Source organism: Sapajus apella, unplaced genomic scaffold (genome assembly GCF_009761245.1).
Source record: "Sapajus apella isolate SASKATOON/1434 unplaced genomic scaffold, GSC_monkey_1.0 scaffold74, whole genome shotgun sequence".
NCBI classification, from domain to species: Eukaryota; Metazoa; Chordata; class Mammalia; order Primates; family Cebidae; genus Sapajus; species Sapajus apella.
In genome coordinates, this window is record NW_022437014.1 from 5,551,171 (window position 1) to 5,557,101 (window position 5,931).

The 5,931-nt window shown below is 41.9% G+C and overlaps 1 protein-coding gene across 3 annotated transcripts in view; it reads left to right on the forward strand.

Moving 5' to 3' along the window:
* Positions 1-5,931, forward strand: part of FBXO34 (F-box protein 34) — a 93,308-nt gene that overhangs the window by 81,266 nt on the left and 6,111 nt on the right. The window contains exon 1 of one of the 3 annotated variants that reach the window (XM_032251138.1): positions 731-1,231. The exons of the other annotated variants lie outside the window; for them this stretch is intronic. The gene's annotated coding sequence lies outside the window, so the exon portion shown is untranslated. Of the gene's footprint in view, positions 1-730; positions 1,232-5,931 lie in introns of those variants that run through there. 3 annotated transcript variants of the gene reach the window in all.

The window sequence follows — 5,931 nt, forward strand, 5'->3', positions numbered from 1 at the left end:
TTTTTGAGATGGGGCTTTGCTCTTGTCACTTAGGCTGGAGTACAGTGGCACAACCTCTGTCTCCTGAGTTCAGGTGATTCTCCTGCCTCAGCCTCCCGAGTAGCTGAGATTACAAATATGTGCCACCATGCCCGCAAATTTTGTATTTTTAGTAGAGACAGGGTTTCTCCATGTTGGTCAGGCTGATCTCAAACTCCTAACCTCAGGTGATCTGCCCACCTCGGCCTCCCAAAGTGCTGGGATTACAGGTGTGAGCCACCATGCCTGGCCAGCTTTTACAGTTTTTAAGAAACAAATGATGAATTTCCTTACTGTATACTTCTTTTTTCCTCCCTACAAGTATTATGTAATGAGAAGGGGCCTTTATATACTATTCTATTTTTATTCCTCTGATTTTTTTCACCCACAACAGAGTCTTGCTCTGTTACCCAGAGCTGGAGTGCAATGGCGCAATCTTGGCTCACTGCATCCTCCGCCTCCCAGGTTCAAGCAATTCTCCTGCCTCAGCCTCCTGAGTAGCTGGGATTACAGACACGCACCACCATACCCACCTAATTTTTGTATTTTTAGTAGTGACGGGTTTCACCATATTGAACAGGCTGGTCTGAAACTCCTGACCTCAGGTGATCCACCCACCTCTGCCTCCCAAAGCGTTGGGATTACAGGCGTGAGCCATGTGCCTAGCCATTATCACTTCAATTTTTATAAAGAATGGCTCGTATGCTAATAAACACTCTTTTTTGGAATTAGCATTCCTTTGCCTTTACTGAAACAGAAAGAAACATGAACTGCCTTATGTTCTAACTTGATTTGATAGGCAAGGCTGAAGACTAACAAGTTAGAAAACCGGCATCTGCCTTTGATGTTATGGCTTCCTATTTAGCACTAAGAGAAATCTCATCCTTTCCCCTATTCTGACCATGTATTGCCATTCAATTCATCTTACTCCTCTGCGGACAAAAGTTAGTGTGACTCTTGAGGCTTTGGGGTTTATCCGGGTACATTTTTTAAAAAGCAAAGTTTAGTTTTCTATTATGGCTTCATTTAGGTGAGAGTTTTCTCGGGTTTTTTTGGTTTCTTTTTCTTTTTTTTTAGCTGAACTTAGAGTCTAAAGGGAATACTGGAAATACTGAATGCTGGATTTGGGCCTTTACTGGAATAAAGTTGCTCCAATTATACCAGGTTCACTGTTACATCTCACCATATTCCTGGAAAGCATTTAAGGTGACAGGTATGTAGAGACTGTTCTTCATTGCCAAGCTTAGTGAGAGAGTTGCTGTAGTTGGTACTCACTCTTACCTCCTAGTCACCCCTCCACCATGAACTTTTGCCTTCTTGTCCACTGCAGTTCCTCACAGCAGGGTCACCAGGGGTTTTTATCACCAAGTGGGCACAATTCTTTATTTGACCTTGCTGCTGACTGTGCCTTCCTTTTATTGACGTTTTTTCTGATTATGAAAGTAATAGATGGTCACTGTGAAAAATTTTGGAAAAGGACTTGTTATCTCTTTCCAGAAAACTTTCTCCTCATTGTAATGTTTCTGTGACAACTGTCTTCTTCCTTTCCTCCTGTTTCTCTTGACCAGACCTGAATCAGTTCACCTTCTGGGTATCTCTATCTTTTAGGCATTCAAACCCAACATTAATTTTTTTTGTCTGTACTTTTTTTTTTTTTTTTTTTAAGTTCTGGGATATATGTGCAGAACGTGCAGGTTTGTTACATAGGTATACATGTGCCATGGCGGTTTGCTGCACCTATCAACCTGTCATCTAGCTTTTAAGCCCTGCATGCATTAGGTATTTGTCCTAAGGCTCTCCCTCCCCTTGCCCCCAACCCCACCCCCCACAGGCCTTGGTGTGTCATGTTCCCCTCCCTGTGTCCATGTGTTCTTATTGTTCAGCTCCCACTTAGAGTGAGAACATGTGGTGTTTGGTTTTCTGTTCCTTTGTTAATTTGCTGAGAATGATAAGGCCAACATTTATTAAAGTGAATTTACCTCTGCTTCCGCTGCTCCAAGTATGCCCAGCCACCTGTCACCATCTCACTGAAAGGCATCACATTTCATGCAGTTGCTGAAGCCATAAGATAAGGACACATCCTTGATTCCGCTCCCTCATCCTCCATTTTCAACCAGCAGTTAGAATCTTGTTTGTTATTCCTGTGAACCCATTTACTTGTCATCTCTCTAAGTTTAGCACCTAACTTAGACTCTAGACTCTTAACACTATTTCTTACCTACCTGAATTTCCTGAAAGCATTATCTGTTTTTGAATGGCTTAGGACTTTGTGTATCTTCCCTCAGGGCTTAGCTTAGAAAATCAGGACTTCTCTGAACTGTTCCTATACCCTCAGGTGAGTCTGGTGCTGGTGTCCCCCCCTTCTTTTTTTTTTTTTTTTTAATTTACTGTTTTAACCATTGTTAAAAAAAATTTTTTTTGAATTTTTTGAGATGGATTTTTGCTTTTTTTTTTTTTTTTTTGAGACGGAGTTTTTGCTTTTGTTGCCCAGTCTGGAATGCAATGTTGCGATCTTGGCTCACTGCAACCCCTGCCTCCCAGGTTCAGGCGATTCTCCTGCCTCAGCCTCCCGAGTGGCTGGGATTACAGGCATGTACCACTATACCCGGCTAATTTTATATTTTTAGTAGAGATGGGATTTCTCCGTGTTAGTCAGGCTGGTCTCGATCTCCCGACCTCAAGTGATCTGCCCGCCTTGGCCTCCCAAAGTGCTGGGAATTACAGGCGTGAGCCGCTGTGCCCGCCTCCTTCTTCTTCATCCATATGTCTTCCTCCTTCTCCCTCTCTCCCCATGGGCACTCACAGCACCCTGTGCTATCTCTTTGATGTGTATCACATCTGTTTTAATTGTCTGTTGGCTTTTCTGTCTCAAGGGCAGCAGCTATATTTTACTCATATTTATACCAGTATCTAGCCCAGAGCGTTAGGATATCTCTGATAATAAATGGGTAGGGCTGGGCATGGTGGCTCACACCTATAATCCCAATACTTTGGGAGGCCAAGGTGGGAGGATTGCCTGTGCCCGGGAGTTCAGGACCAGCCTGGGCAACATAATGAGACATTGTCTCTACGAATTTTTTTTTTAAAGGTTAGCTGGCCATTATGGCAGGAGCTTGTGGTCACAGCTACTTAGGAAGCTGAGATGAGAGGATCACTTGAGCCTGGGAGGTTGAGGCTGCAATGAGCTAAGATCACAACACTGTAACCTGCATGACAGAGGAAGGCCCTGCCTCAGAAAGAATGAAATTAAACAAATAAAAAATGAGTAGAAGGAAATGAATAGGCTGGAGGTTAGTATAAAATAAACAGGTTGGAGGTTAGTATAAAAAAAATCTGACGCTGTATGTTTTATGGTCTCGGTCTTGGCTGCCATAAAATTACATCTTAACATGATTGGCCTTCACCACCTAGTCCGGTGGGCATGGTTCTGTGAACAAGCTTTCAAAGTGTGAAGTATGGTAGAGCAAAGTAGGGGTGAAGCTGTCAGGTTGGCTGGAATGGGTCTCAGTACTTTGCTTGTATTGATAGAGGTTAGGTTTTCCAATAACTGATGACAGTGTAACAGAGATGACTAGGGCAGTTGTGCTAGGGATAACGAGAGCACAGTTTAGCAACTTGGTGATGAGATGTGGGGATCAAAAAGGAGGAATCTAAGTGACTCAAGCTTCTTGCTTAATAGACTAGGTACAGCCAGGTGTGGTGGCTCACACCTGTAATCCAAGCACTTTGGAGGCCAAGGCAGGCGGATCACCTGAGGTTGGGAGTTCAAGACAAGCCTGACCAACATGGTGAAACCCCGTCTTTAAAAAAAAAAAAAATAGAAAAGAAAGTAGACTAAGTACTTGAGGTTGTCATTAACTGGTAGTGTTGATTTTGAGATTATTTTTGATATCCAGATGAGTATGTCTACCAGGCTGTAGGATATGAAGTTTGGGAGAGTATGCCACTGGAAATGTTTGAGTTAAAACTTCAAGAGATCACTTACACCTTAAGAAGACTAGTTGTCTCGAAACAAAGAACTCTGAGGAACACTGATGTTTAGGAGCTGGGGAAGAAGAGAGCTGGGAAGGCTGTTGGTGGTTGAAGAGTGAATTTGGCAATAAAATGGCCATTTGACCTTCAGCTGTAGAAGCCAGGTAAAAGAAAAAAAAGGCCAAATATCAAGAACACAGGTCTGTTTTTACCCAACCCTTAGATTAGATACTTCAGTATGGATTGTCTGCTTGGCTTTTTGTTGGCCAGTTCCACCCTACCCCTGTCAGTAGGCCAGCACCCCAGTCCAAATCCAGAATCCCACTCTTAGATCTAACACATAACCTCTAAAGTCCCTTCCAATTTCAATCTAACATTAAAAACAGATTCTGGGCCGAGTCTTGAGAAATTGTGATTCAGCCGGCCTAGGGGATCTTAATTTCTTCTAAAGTTCTTTCTGAGAATCTAAGGAACATTGATGTGTAGGTGCTGTAAACCTGCATTTTATTTTATTGCAAGAGAGCAGGACTTTATTATAGCAAACTTTTTAAAATACAACTGATGAAGAGGTTGGCAACCATGGAAACCTAGCTGGAGCTTTACCCTACCCATGCTTGTCTTTGTGCGTGGGGGTGACTTGGGGGTGGAAAAGTGCCACCATCTGTTGTAATCTGTTGGAGATTTAAAGTTTTTGCTTTATGGATTTTTGCAGCAGATGCCCTTTGTTCCCTGCATTATATCCTTTGAGACTATCACTGGTTTCAAACAAAACTTAGATTTTTGTAGTTTTTCTACGGCTTGCCAACACCTTTCTATTTTCTGCCTCAGGGCTCTCAAACCCACCAAATGAAGGGGAAGGGCTAACCTCAGGCAACCTTCAACCAGTGAAGTATTGGAGTGGTGCTTAAATGTCTTGCTTCTTGATTCTTGTGCCACAGAATCACCCCACTTTCCAGCAGTCACCTTATATGTCCTTATTGGCTATTTTCCCTCTCTCACATCTGTTCCCTGGGATCATCTCCTATTTTAATCTTGGTAAAATCTTGTACACAAGTGTCAGTTGAGCTGACTTTATAGCTCAAATGCAAATAAAAGCTTTTTCTAATTACATTAGTTTCTTTTTAATGTCCCTGTCTATCAATAATAGCACCTAAAATAATATGTGGGGGAGGAACTCGAAGAGAACATATTGTGCAATGCAAAATGGTGCACATATTGCTAAAGTTTAAATAATTTATTCATAGATACCGTGTAATGAGATCATTATGTGAGAATTTTTTGGTTTTTTCCACACTTCCATTTCTTTCATTTCATTTAGAAATGGGGTTGAATGGATATGAAAACCCAGAAAATAGTTGGCACAGAGAGACAACACTAGGTGTGCCTCTTTTATTCATTTATATGTCACCTGTTCTTGAATTCTGGGTGGCCCTTGGTTGTAAGACTATACGGTATGACAGAAAGCTATTAAAGTTGTCACAGTGCAGAAAGGGAGAAGATCTCTACAGATGGCTAGGATATAAATTGCCAAAGATCAGAAAGATCTGGTTTTGTTTGGTTGGTTGGTTGGTTGGGTTTTTTTGTTTGTTTTTTGTTTTTGGAGACAGGGTCTTGCTGTATTGCCCATGTTAGAGTGTAGTAGCATCATCATAGCTTACTTACTGTAACCTTAAACTTCCTGGGCTTAAGCAATCCTTCTGCCTCAGCCACCCCATTAGCTGAGACTACAGGTGTGTGCCATCACACCTGGCTAATTTAAAAAAAATTTTTTTTTTTTTAGAGATGAGGTCTTGCTGTGTTGCCGTGCTTTCCTAGTTGAAACATGTATCTCGGACAGCTCAGTATATTCATCTTCGTTTGCTTTACATTTACTGAGTGCCTGCGATATGGCAGCCTCTGTGGTAACTGTTTTCAGTTATCAGGTTTTTTTTTTTTTTTTTT